General features: G+C 44.6%; 1 protein-coding gene across 3 annotated transcripts in view; it reads right to left on the bottom strand.

Moving 5' to 3' along the window:
- The window catches only part of hhatla (hedgehog acyltransferase like, a), a 75,780-nt gene extending 62,960 nt beyond the window's left edge, over window positions 1-12,820 (bottom strand). The window contains exons 1-2 of one of the 3 annotated variants that reach the window (XM_069914912.1): window positions 12,171-12,820; window positions 10,445-10,545 (exon numbers count right to left, since the gene is read on the bottom strand). The gene's annotated coding sequence lies outside the window, so the exon portion shown is untranslated. The remainder of the gene's footprint in view (window positions 1-10,444; window positions 10,546-12,170) is intronic. The other 2 variants (XM_069914913.1, XM_069914910.1) reach the window with 2 other exon arrangements.
- Window positions 12,821-13,350: the final 530 nt, after the last annotated feature.

The following is a 13,350-nucleotide window of genomic DNA, read 5'->3' as shown; positions in this document are numbered from 1 at the left end:
GTGGAGAATGCCAATAAAGAACTTACCACCATAGTGAGAGATGTGGGTGAAACCATTAATGATTTAAATGAAAGAGTGGACAGAGCCGAGAAAGATCTTGGCAAACATGATAAACAAATCAATCAACTAAAGAAACAAGCTGAACAATGGGTGACAGGTAAGCAGCTTCTTTTGGACAAATTGAATCATATGGAGAACTTTGGACGGGGAAAGAAATGTACAAATTGTTGGCTTGAGAGAAGTGCAGATGGCAAAGATGCTGTGCAATTCGTCGAAGCTTGGATCCCTCAAGTCCTTCGCACTGATGAACTCAGCGAATGAGTGCGCATTGAACGCGCTCATCGAACATTGGGAACATAGGAACATAGGAAGTAGGAACAAGAGTAGGCCAAAAATGATCCATCGAGCCTGCTCCACCATTCAATACGATCATGGCTGATCTAATTTATGACCTAACTCCACCTACCTGCCTTCTCCCCATATCCCCTAATTCCTCTATCATGTAAAAATTTATCTAACCGAATTTTAAATATGTTTAATGAGGCAGCCTCAACCACTTCCCTGGTTAGAGAATTCCAAACATTCACTACTCTCTGGGAAAAACTATTTTTCCTCATCTCTGTCCTAAATCTACTCCCCCGAATCTTGAGACTGTGTCCTCTCGTTTTAGTTTCCCCGGCCAGCTCAAAAAACCTTCCTACATCTATCCTATCCATACCCTTCATAATCCTATATGTTTCTATAAGATCTCCTCTCATTCTTCTGAACTCGAGCGAATACAATCCTAGACGATTTTTTTTTTTTTCTTTCTTTGGCTTGGCTTCGCGGACGAAGATTTATGGAGGGGGTAAAAAGTCCACGTCAGCTGCAGGCTCGTTTGTGGCTGACCAGTCCGATGCGGGACAGGCAGACACGATTGCAGCGGTTGCAAGGGAAAATTGGTTGGTTGGGGTTGGGTGTTGGGTTTTTCCTCCTTTGCCTTTTGTCAGTGAGGTGGGCTCTGCGGTCTTCTTCAAAGGAGGCTGCTGCCCGCCAAACTGTGAGGCGCCAAGATGCACGGTTTGAGGCGTTATCAGCCCACTGGCGGTGGTCAATGTGGCAGGCACCAAGAGATTTCTTTAGGCAGTCCTTGTACCTTTTCTTTGGTGCACCTCTGTCACGGTGGCCAGTGGAGAGCTCGCCATATAATACGATCTTGGGAAGGCGATGGTCCTCCATTCTGGAGACGTGACCCATCCAGCGCAGCTGGATCTTCAGCAGCGTGGACTCGATGCTGTCGACCTCTGCCATCTCGAGTACCTCGACGTTAGGGGTGTGAGCGCTCCAATGGATGTTGAGGATGGAGCGGAGACAACGCGATTTAATCTTTCATCATAAGTCAATCCCTTCATCCCAGGGATCAACCTAGTAAACCTCCTCTGGACCGTCTCCAAAGCCAGTATATCTTTCCTCAAATATGGAGACCAGAACTGGACACAGTACTCCAGGTGCGGTCTCACCAGTACCTTATACAGTTGCAACATTACCTCCCTACTCCTGAATTCAATTCCTCTAGCGATGAAGGCCAACATTCCATTTGCCTTCTTAATAACCTGCTGCACCTGCAACCTAACTTTTTGCGATTCATGCACAAGCCCTCCCAAGTCCCTCTGCACAACAGCATGCTGTAGTTTTTCACCCTTTAAATAATATTCAGCTCTTTTATTTTTCTTGCCAAAGTGGATAACCTCACACTTACTAACATTGTACTCCATCTGCCAGGCCTTTGCCCACTCATCCAGCTTAACTCTATCCCTCTCCAGACTCTCCACATCCTCATTACAATTTGCTCTTCCACTCAATTTGGTGTCATCCGCAAACTTGGCTACACCACATTTTGTCCCCTCCTCCAAGTCATCAATGTAAATGATGAACAGTTGTGGGCCTAACACTGACCCCTGCGGCACCCCACTTACCACTCTCTGCCAACCTGAAAAACTCCCACTTATCCCGACTCACTGCCTCCTGTCAGACAACCAATTTTCGATCCAGGCCAATAGACTTCCCCGGACTCCACTTTCCTGTAACTTACTGAGAAGTCTCTTGTGCGGCACCTTATCAAACGCTTTCTGGAAATCCAAATATATAACATCAACCTGTTCCCCTCTATCCACCGCACCCATTATATCCTCAAAGAATCCTAACAAGCTTGTCAAACAAGATCTTCCCTTTCTAAAACCATGCTGCGTCTGCCTGATTGAACCCTTACGTTCCAAAAGTTTCACTATTTCATCTTTAATGATGGCTTCAAGCATTTATCCAACTACAGACGTCAAGCTAATTGGCCGATAATTTCCAGTCTTCTGCCTACATCCCTTCTTAAAAAGTGGCGTGACATTTGCTGTCTTCCAGTCTGCCGGGACCTGCCCATAATCCAAGGAATTTTGGTATATGACCGACGAGAATGGGTGAAGCCCGTTCTTGACCCATTCTGGTGAGATTGTTGAGCTTCAAGGATAGAGAGATGATCCTAAGAGTTACTTATGAAAATACTAGAAACTTTGGTTCTCCCTTGAAATGGGACAATGCAGAGATCATGTTCTTCCAGGACTTTAGTAATGCGGTGATTCAGAGAAGAAGACAATTTGACATGGTCACAAGGCAACTCCGAGAAAAGAACTTTAAATATACAATGCTGTACCCAGCTACATTGAGAGTGGACATTTTTTAAGGCAATAAAAGATATTTTAAGTCAAAAGAAGAAGTGGATGAGTTTATCCGATAACAATGAAGAGGAACAACAAAGCCGACGGTGAAAGACTGGTGTAAATAAGGTATTTAAGGATGTAGTAAAGTTTTATTTTTTGTGTGGTGGTCATCTTAATTTTTATGGTGAAATGTCAATGTTCTATCTTATCTACATTTCAGGGAGCTCGGAGAATGGAAAGAAGGTTCTGAAGGAACAGCACGGTACAACTCTAGCTTAAAAGGGGGGTAATGGCGTCAATGGGGGGAGGGATAGTTTTCAAGTTGGCACTTTAGGGTGGGAATCTTCTTCTTTCTGCCTGAAGGCTTTCATGGACCTTGGGGTCTTCTTGTCTACATCACTGCCAGGGGCGGAGATTGCATGATTTTTAGGGAAAGGTCACAGATCACGAAACAGTTTACATAGTTGTATATTTGAACAGAATTTTTAATATGATATTATGGTTAGGTCATTGAAGTTTATGTTTTAATGAATGAGGCTGTCAAAAGGAAAAGAATACTCTCATATTTAAAAGAGGTAAAAGTATAGTATTTATCCAAGAAATACATCTTACTAAAGTGGAACAGGACAAATTGAGGCGATTGTGTGGGGGGGAGAGGGGGCAGGTCTTCTCTTCCTCATTCAATTCAAAAGCAGCAGGCGTGGCAATTTTGATTAGTAAGAACCTCCTGACCACTGTAGAAAATGTCTCCATGGACCAAGCGGGTAGATATGTAATGATAAATAGCAAACTTTACTCAGATTCATGAACGTTAATGAATATTTATGGCCCGAACTATGACGATGAAGACTTTATGAAGGGTGTATTTTTAAAAGCTGCAGAAGAAAGGAAAAATAAATTGATTGGAGGAGACTTTAATTTTTGTTTGGATCCGATCCTAGAAAAATCAAAAACGGTAACATGAGCCAAAGCAGCTAAATTAACTCTCTCATATATGAAAGATTTAAACTTGATTGATGTATGGAGGCAGTCTAACCCTAAGGAGAGAGATTATTCATTTTATTCAAAACAATATGACTCATACAAACCAGAATGAATTTATTTTTGCTATCAATGAGTCTGAAAGTTCGAGTAGTACAAACTGAAAACTTACCGAGGCTGGACTCAGATCACTCGTCGCTAACCTTGGTAATACAATTATCAGAGAAGCAGGAAGATGGCTATTAAATACAATGTTACTAAAAAGGGAGGATTTTAAACAATTTATACTACAACAGATTGAACTTTTTTGTGCAACTTATTCAGGATCAACGGACAATAGCTTTAAATATGGGATACGTTAAAGGCATATTTGAGAGGACAAATTATTTTATGTGCAAAATAGATTAAAAGAGAATTTAAGGTGGAAATAAATAAATTGGAGATGGAAATACGGGAATTAGAAAAAAGAATATCAAAGGACGGGAAATAAAGACAAATATATGCCATTGGGAAACAAGAAAATTCAATACAACACATTACAAACATGTAGAATAGAAAAGACTACATTAAATACAAAACAGGGATACCACAAAATGGGAGAAAAAGTGCATAAAGAATTATCATGGCAACTGAAGGCTGAAGAATCAGCGAGAGCTCTCATTGCTATACAAAACGAAAATGACATGATTACATACAATCAAAAGAAGAAAAATTAAACATTTCAACAATATTACAAAAATTTATATAAACCTGACTCGCTGGGGGCTGAGGCCGAAATAGTTAAGTTCTTAGATGAAGAGGAACTCTCGAAAGTTGAATGATAAGGACAGACAGGAATTAGATTTACAATTTACCAGGGAAGAAATTGAAAAAACATTGGGAACGCTTCAAGCTAACAAAGCCCTGGACGAGGATGGATTTCCAGGCTAGCTTTATAAAGAATTTGAAGAGCTGTTAATGGCTCTGTTTATGGATACAATAGTGAAAACCCAGAAATTACCGGATTCCTTCTCAAAAGCAATAATTACTGCCTTGTCCAAAAAGAACAGAGATCCTATGAAAATTTCATCTTATTGACCGATATCTCTTTTTAATGTCGATTACAAAATAATAGCACAAGATTAGCAAACAGATTGGGCCAATTTTTACCCAAATTAATTCACATAGATCAAGTAGGATTTGTTAAAGGGAAGCAAGCATCAAACAACTTGGTGCGACTATTTAACTTAGCTCAGTCACGGAAGGACCCCAATATCGTAGTATCTCTAGATGCAGAAAAGCCTTTGACAGACTTGAGTGGCCATTTTTGTTTAAAACATTGGAAAAGTTGGGTATTGGACAAGGATTTATAGATTGGGTTAAGGCTCTGTACCAAAATCCAGAGACAAAAATAGCAACCAGATATCAGGAATGTTCCCATTAAGCCGTTCGAGCAGGCAGGGCTGCCCCCTTTCTCCAGCACTATTTGTTACGGTGATAAAACCTCTGGCAGAAATGACCAGGAGTGATTCTAAAATTAAAGGCTTCGAACCCGGACAAGTTCAACACAAGATTAGTTTGTTTTCTGATGATATACTGCTGTATAGTCTGAACACGAAGATTCCATGGATAAATTACAGGAAATTTTAATAAAATATGGGAGAGTATCAGGATATAAAATAAATATGGAAAAAAGTGAAATTTTACCAATAACAAACCAAAATTATGAGCGCTTTAAAGTAAACAGTATGTTTAAATGGAAAAACGATGGGATTAAATATTTAGGAATCGTGCTTGAAAACAATTTGAACATCTATATAAATTGAATTACTCTCCTTTATTGGCAAAAAAAGAAAAAAAGATTTGCAGAAGTGGAAGGACCTGCTCCTGACCTTAATAGGAAGGATTAACTGTATTAAAATGAAGATCATGCGAAAGATCCAATATTTGTTCCAATCAATACCAATAAATTTATCAAATAAGTTTTTAAAACAATAAATGGTATGGTTAGGCAATTTTTATGGACAATAAAGTTCCGAGGACAGCAGTGGACAAAATGACATGGGACTACAAATCAGGGGGTTTGAGGCTTCTGGATTTTAAGAAATATTATCTGGCTTCGCAGCTGAGGTTTTTGGCATTCTTTTTTGCATTAGAATCACCGAATTGGGTACCTATGGTGCCCAATGGGTTGGAGGAAGCATCTCTTAAAGATTTTATTTACAGGTGGAACTTGAAACTAATTTTTAAAAATTCTTCTAATCCTATATTGATACATTTGATTAAAATACGGCAAGACACCAATGACATAATAGGAAGGAAAACTGGAATTTCTATCAGGGCTCCATTATGTAACAATCCATTGCTGCCAAATGATAATGGGGAATAGGATTCTAAATATTTGGTCCCTGAAGGGGACTAAAGTCGAACACGACATTGCAAATTGTTATAAGGATGGAATTTTAATGTCATTTGAACAAATGAAGCAAATATATCATGTCCCGAATGGCACCTTTCTTTGCTATCTGCAATTAAGAGCTTTTTTAAGAGAAATTTGTGGAAACAATACGACTCCTCCGGGGTCGAGTCAATTGGAATGCATTTTATGGGTGGGTAATATACCTACGTTTATTACTCAAATTTATTTTACCCTCCAGACGGACGGGAAAAAGCTCAGAATTCATAGGTCCAGAGAAAGATGGGAAGCAGTGAAAATATAGGAATATTCCTGGGCTGAATGGTGTAAAGAAGAGGTAACATTAATGTGAGGAATGGTTTGGTGCAATACAAATTTCTTCATCAATTGCATTTGACTCCGCAAAGATTGCATAAATCAAAGCCTGAAATATCCGACAGATGTTTCCGATGTGGAATAGAAGAAGGAACATTTCTCCAATCCATTTGATCCTGTGTGAAAGTAAATGTTTTCTGACAGGAAGTGTCATAAGTGTTATCTAAGATTACAGGAGTCAACTTCCCCAGAAATCCAGAATTATATTTGTTGGGGAATTTTATAGACATCAGTAATCATTTCTTCTTTTTTTCTTTGGCTTGGCTTCGCGGACGAAGATTTATGGAGGGGTATGTCCACGTCTGCTGCAGGCTTGTTGGTGACTGACAAGTCCGATGCAGGATAGGCAGGCGCGGTTACAAGGGAAAATTGGTGGGTTGGGGTTGGGTGTTGGGTTTTTCCTCCTTTGTCTTTTGTCAGAGAGGTGAGCTCTGTGGTCTTCTTCAAAGGAGGTTGCTGCCCGCCGAACTGTGAGATGCCAAGATGCACGGTTGGAGGCAATATCAGCCCACTGGCAGTGGTCAATGGGGCAGGCACCAAGAGATTTCTTTAAGCAGTCCTTGTACCTCTTCTTTGGTGCACCTCTGTCTCGGTGGCAAGTGGAGAGCTCGCCATAGAACACGATCTTGGGAAGGCGATGGTCCTCCATTCTGGAGATGTGACCCACCCAGCGCAGTTGGGTCTTCAGCAGCATGGATTCGATGCTTGCAGACTCTGCCAGCTCGAGTACTTCGATGTTGGTGATGAAGTCATTCCAATGAATGTTGAGGATGGTGCGGAGACAGCGCTGATGGAAGCATTGTAGGAGCTGTAGGTGATGCCAGAACAGGAGCGTGGGTATGACAACGGCTCTGTACACGCTGATCTTTGTGTGTTTTTTCAGTTGGTTGTTTTTCCAGACTCTTTTGTGTAGTCTTCCAAAGGCGCTATTTGCCTTGGTGAGTCTGTTGTCTATCTCTTTGTCGATCCTTGCATCAGATGAAATGGTGCAGCCGAGGTAGGTAAACTGGTTGACTGTTTTGAGTTCAGTGAGCCCGATGGAGATGTGGGGGGGGGGGGGGGGGCTGGTGGTCATGGTGGGGAGCTGGCTGATGGAGGACCTCAGTTTTCTTCAGGCTGACTTCCAGGCCAAACATTTTGGCAGTTTCCGCAAAACAGGACGTCTTGCGCTGGAGAGCTGGCTCTGAATGGGCAACTAAAGCGGCATCGTCTGCAAAGAGTAGTTCATGGACAAGTTACTCTTGTGTCTTGGTGTGAGCTTGCAGGCGCCTCAGATTGAAGAGACTGCCATCCGTGCGGTACCGGATGTAAACAGCGTCTTCATTGTTGAGGTCTTTCATGGCTTGTTTCAGCATCATGCTGAAGAAGATTGAAAAGAGGGTTGGTGCGAGAACGCATCCTTGCTTCACGCCGTTGTCAATGGATAAGGGTTCAGAGAGCTCATTGCTGTATCTGTCCCCACCCTGTTGGTTTTCGTGCAGTTGGATAACCATGTTGAGGAATTTGGGGGGGCATCTGAGGCGCTCTAGTATTTGCCAAAGCCCTCTCCTGCTCACGGTGTTAAAGGCTTTGGTGAGGTCAACAAGGGTGATGTAGAGTCCTTTGTTTTGTTCTCTGCACTTTTCTTGGAGCTGTCTGAGGGCAAAGACCATGTCAGTAGTTCCTCTGTTTGCACGAAAGCCACACTATGATTCTGGGAGGACATTTTCGGCGACACTAGGTATTAGTCTATTAAGGAGAATCCTAACGAAGATTTTGCCTGCAATGGAGAGCAGCATGATTCCCCTGTTGTTTGAGCAGTCTGATTTCTCGCCTTTGTTTTTGTACAGGGTGATGATGATGGCATCACGAAGGTCCTGAGGTAGCTTTCCTTGGTCCCAGCAGAGCATGAAAAACTCATGCAGTTTGGTATGCAGAGCTTTGCCGCCAGCCTTCCAGACCTCTGGGGGGATTCCATCCATACCTGCTGCTTTGCCACTTTTCAGTTGTTCAGTTGCCTTATATGTCTCTTTCCGGGTAAGGACCTCATCCAGCTCTAGCCTCAAGGGTTGTTGAGGATGCTGGAGCAGGGCGGATTCTTGGACTGAGCGGTTGGCACTGAAAAGGGATTGGACGTGTTCTGACCATCGATTGAGGATGGAGATCTTGTCCCTGAGAAGGACTTTGCCGTCTGAGCTGCGCAGAGGGCTTTGGACTTGGGGTGAGGGGCCGTACACAGCCTTTAGAGCCTCGTAGAAACCCCTGAAGTCGCCAATGTCCGCGCTGAGCTGGGTTCGTTTGGTGAGGCTAGTCCACCACTCATTTTGGATCTCCTGGAGTAATCATTTAACTGAGTTCCAAATCTCATTTACTATGATTTAATTGGCGATAGCTAAGAAATGTGTTACCATCACGTGGAAATTAGAAACACCGATTTCTCTGAAGAGATGGATATCAGAAATGGACAGTTGTATTCCTATGGAAAAGATTACTTATAATTTAAGAAGCAAACACGATACATTCCTGAAGACCTGGCAACTGTCGTTGAACTTTATTGGTGCACAAGTGTAATATTGCTGTTGTAAATACGTGATCTGTCCTCAACTTTATACTATTGTTTTAACCAGCAAAATAGACTGTGAGCCTCGGCGGTAGACAAAAGACTCTGTATCCATTTATCTTGTTTTAGTTATGGGGAAGGGGGTAATGAGGGGGGCTGGAATGTTTTTATTTTGGAATTTTTATATTGGTTCGTTTTATATATATGTATGTAAATTGTACTTTTTTGTATTTTTATAAGAAAAAAGAAAGAGATGAAGGCCTATGTATTTATTTTTAAGTGATATATAGATTATTTTGGTGTATATATATATATATGTAAAGAATGTATTTGAAAACCAAAAATAAAATATTTTTTAAAGAGTAGTCTTTCTGCCTGCTGTTCTTGAGTATGGGTTGGAGACACAGGAAATTGCTGGTGCTTGAATCTAAAGCAACAAACTATCTGCTGAAGGAACATCAGTGGGAGAAAAAGACCGGCCAACGTTTCAGATTTAATGTCAGAGTAGATATAGAACATCACGTACAACCCTGAGATCCTTTTTCCTGCAAGTGAGGCAGATTGACATTCATTGGCAAAAAAACCATTCAATGTACACACGTTAACAAATAAAGAAATATAAACAAACCAACTGTGCAATACAGAAAGAAAATAAATCAATAAACTGCACAAGTCAGTCCTTAAAGGAGTCCCTGATTGAGTTTGTCATCGAGGGGTCTGATGGTGGAGGGGTCTGATGGTGGAGGGGGAGCAGCTGTTCTTGAACCTGGTGGGGGCGAGTCTTGTGGCACCGATACTTCTTTCCTGATGGCAGCAGTGAGAATAGTGCGTGTGTTGGGTAGGGTAGATCGTTGATGGTTGGTGCTGCTCTCTGACGGCAGCGCTCCCTGTAGATGTGCTCAATGGTGGGAGGGTTTTGCCTGTGATCTCCTGGGCTGTGTTCACTACCTTTGTAAGGGGTCTCTGCTCAGGGGCCTTGGTGTCCCCATACCAGATGGTCAGCAAATTGCCAGGGATCCTTCATCAAAATATGACCCAAAATATCAGCGATCCTTTCCTCCCACTGATGCTTCTCGACCTGCTGAGCCCCTCCAGCAGAATGGTTTTTAAAAAAAATATCATTTAGGTATTGGTCAACTTGCTTTTCCCACTGTGGCTTGGTAAACATGAAAGGGAAATTTCAATTCACAATAGTTCACAACCATACTTTGTCCTTTTTTTTTTAGGTAACTTCCTACGCTTTCAATATTCCTCAACAACCTCTCCCATTTTTTGTTCTGTAGCTATCAGACATCCCCCCCCCCCCACCTTTGTGATAATGATCACGTTATAGTCACACACACTGTACAATGTACATCTACACTGAGATTCTCACTTATTGCAGCTGAACAAGTACTTGGTAGACAAACCCAATAGTATGCTTAAAAGAGACAATAAATACAAAAAAAATCCTCAAGGAAACCAAACCTTTGTGTCTTGCAACTCCCTTGGGCTTCCTTACCGCTTCTTTCACATTTCATGAAGACACCTTCACCCAGAGCTCCCAGATTTTCACTGATGAATGACTCCTTTTTGCAGGACATAGAATTCAATTTAAACCCAGTGTGAATTGGTTTAACCACTTCCACTACAAACAGCAGAGCTTCAACATGTAAAAACCTGCCTACACCCACACCTTCCTCCCGCCAGCCTCCACCCCTTCCCTTCCTCCCATCAGTATCCTGCTATTCCCGACGAACTATTGTGTGCCTGAAACATTGTCTGTCTATTGCCTTCCACAGATGCTGCCTGACCAGCTGAGTTCCTCCAGCTCTTTGTGTGTTGTTCCAATTTCCAGCATCTGCCTTCTTTCTTTTCTCCGATGCAGAGTCTTGGACTGGAAACATCGACAATTCATCCCCCCCGCATTCAGACGTTTGCTCGATTTTCTCCAATCAGACTGGCTTTATATTTTGGCTTTTTTTGTTAAACATTTGCTCCCACAGTGACCGGAGAACCCTATAATCATAGAACACTACAGCACAGAAACAGGCCCTTCAGTCCTTCTAGTCTGAGCCAAACTATTATTTTGTCTAGACCCACTGACCTACCCTCCACCCTCCATGCACCTGTCCGAATTCTTCTTAAAGGTTAAAATTGAGCCCATATTCACCCCCTCAGCTGGCATCTAGTTCTACACCCCCACCCCTTTGTGAAGAAGTTTCCCCCCTCAACTTTTCCCCTTTCACCCTTAACCCACGTCCTCTGGTTTGTATCTCAACTGCCCTCAGTGGGAAAAGCTGACTCACATTAGTCCAACACCTCATCATTTTAAACACCACCATCAACACCCCCTCCCACCACCCCCCCCCCCCCACCAATCTTCCAAGCTCCAGGAAATAAAGTATTTTATCAAATGACTTAAAAATAAAGGAGGGAGAGAGTGAAAAGAAAGATATGTCCGTTCATGGAAAGGGAGAGGCTGCAAACGTCACCGTCTCGGCTCACGAGTTACCGCAGAGATGGGCGCTTCGACACTTGCCAAGCGGGAAAGAAATACAACCCGGAGGGTAACTTGTTACAGGTCCAGGCCGGAGCGGGTCAGGTCCAGCCCGGAGTGGGTCAGGTCCAGCCCGGAGCGGGTCAGGTCCAGCCCGGAGTGGGTCAGGTCCAGCCCGGAGCGGGTCAGGTCCAGGCCGGAGCGGGTCAGGTCCAGGCCGGAGCGGGTCAGGTCCAGGCCGGAGCGGGTCAGGTCCAGCCCGGAGTGGGTCAGGTCCAGGCCGGAGCGGGTCAGGTCCAGCCCGGAGCGGGTCAGGTCCAGCCCGGAGCGGGTCAGGTCCAGGCTGGAGCGGGTCAGGTCCAGGCCGGAGCGGGTCAGGTCCAGCCCGGAGCGGGTCAGGTCCAGCCCGGAGCGGGTCAGGTCCAGGCCGGAGTGGGTCAGGTCCAGGCCGGAGCGGGTCAGGTCCAGCCCGGAGCGGGTCAGGTCCAGGCCGGAGCGGGTCAGGTCCAGGCTGGAGCGGGTCAGGTCCAGCCCGGAGCGGGTCAGGTCCAGGCCGGAGCGGGTCAGGTCCAGCCCGGAGCGGGTCAGGTCCAGGCCGGAGCGGGTCAGGTCCAGCCCGGAGCGGGTCAGGTCCAGGCTGGAGCGGGTCAGGTCCAGGCCGGAGCGGGTCAGGAGGTCGCCGTCCCCACTCGTTACCGCTGACTCGTCACTGACCTTCACTGCAGCTGGTTACAAGGTGGGCGCGTCCCAAACCTTCCAGATTGTTTCCAAGGGCTGGACGCACATTAGAGGCACATTTTATTCGCCGGGAGGATCAGCCCCGACCGACTTGTCCCGGACAGCGCAGCTGTGTATTTCTATATGTAGCATTTGGCTCGCCCTCGCGTACGTCAAACCTGGCCGAACCAGCTCAGCAATTTTAGAGAGGGGGGGGGAGAGATGGGTAGACAGATCGAGAGAGAGAGAGAGAAGGTGAGAGAGAGAGAGAGAGAAGGAGAGAAAGGAGAGAGAGAGAAAGGAGAGAGAGAGAGAAGGGGAGAGAGAGAGGAGAGTGAGAGAGAGAAAGGAGAGAGAGAGAGAGGAGAGAGAGAAGGGGAGAGAGAGAGAAGGAGAGAGAGAGAAGGAGAGAAAGGAGAGAGAGAGAAAGGAGAGAGAGAGGAGAGAGAGAGAGAAGGGGAGAGAGAGAGAGAGAGAAGGAGAGAAAGGAGAGAGAGAGAAAGGAGAGAGAGAGAAGGAGAGAGAGAGAGAAGGAGAGAGAGAGAGAGAAGGAGAGAGAGAGAGAAGGAGAGAAGGAGAGAAAGGAGAGAGAGAGGAAGAAGAGAGAGAGAGGAGAGAGAGAGAGAAGGGGAGAGAGAGAGGAGAGTGAGAGAGAGAAAGGAGAGAGAGAGAGAGGAGAGAGAGAAGGGGAGAGAGAGAGAAGGAGAGAGAGAGAAGGAGAGAAAGGAGAGAGAGAGAAAGGAGAGAGAGAGGAGAGAGAGAGAGAAGGGGAGAGAGAGAGAGAGAGAAGGAGAGAAAGGAGAGAGAGAGAAAGGAGAGAGAGAGAGAGAGAAGGAGAGAGAGAGAGAGAAGGAGAGAGAGAGAGAGAAGGAGAGAAGGAGAGAAAGGAGAGAGAGAGGAAGGAGAGAGAGAGGAGAGAGAGAGAGAAGGGGAGAGAGAGAGGAGAGTGAGAGAGAGAAAGGAGAGAGAGAGAGAGGAGAGAGAGAGAGAAGGGGAGAGAGAGAGAGGAGAGAGAGAGAGAGAGAAGGAGAGAAGGAGAGAGAGAGAAAGGAGAGAGAGAGGAGAGAGAGAGAGAAGGGGAGAGAGAGAGAAGGTGAGAGAGAGAGAGAAGGAGAGAAGGAGAGAAAGGAGAGAGAGAGAAAGGAGAGAGAGAGAAAGGAGAGAGAGAGGAGAGAGA

The sequence above is a fragment of the Narcine bancroftii genome, chromosome 1 (genome assembly GCF_036971445.1).
Source record: "Narcine bancroftii isolate sNarBan1 chromosome 1, sNarBan1.hap1, whole genome shotgun sequence".
Classification (NCBI taxonomy): Eukaryota; Metazoa; Chordata; class Chondrichthyes; order Torpediniformes; family Narcinidae; genus Narcine; species Narcine bancroftii.
The sequence above is the reverse complement of the archived record's forward strand: the minus strand, read 5'-3'. Positions and strand labels throughout refer to the sequence as shown.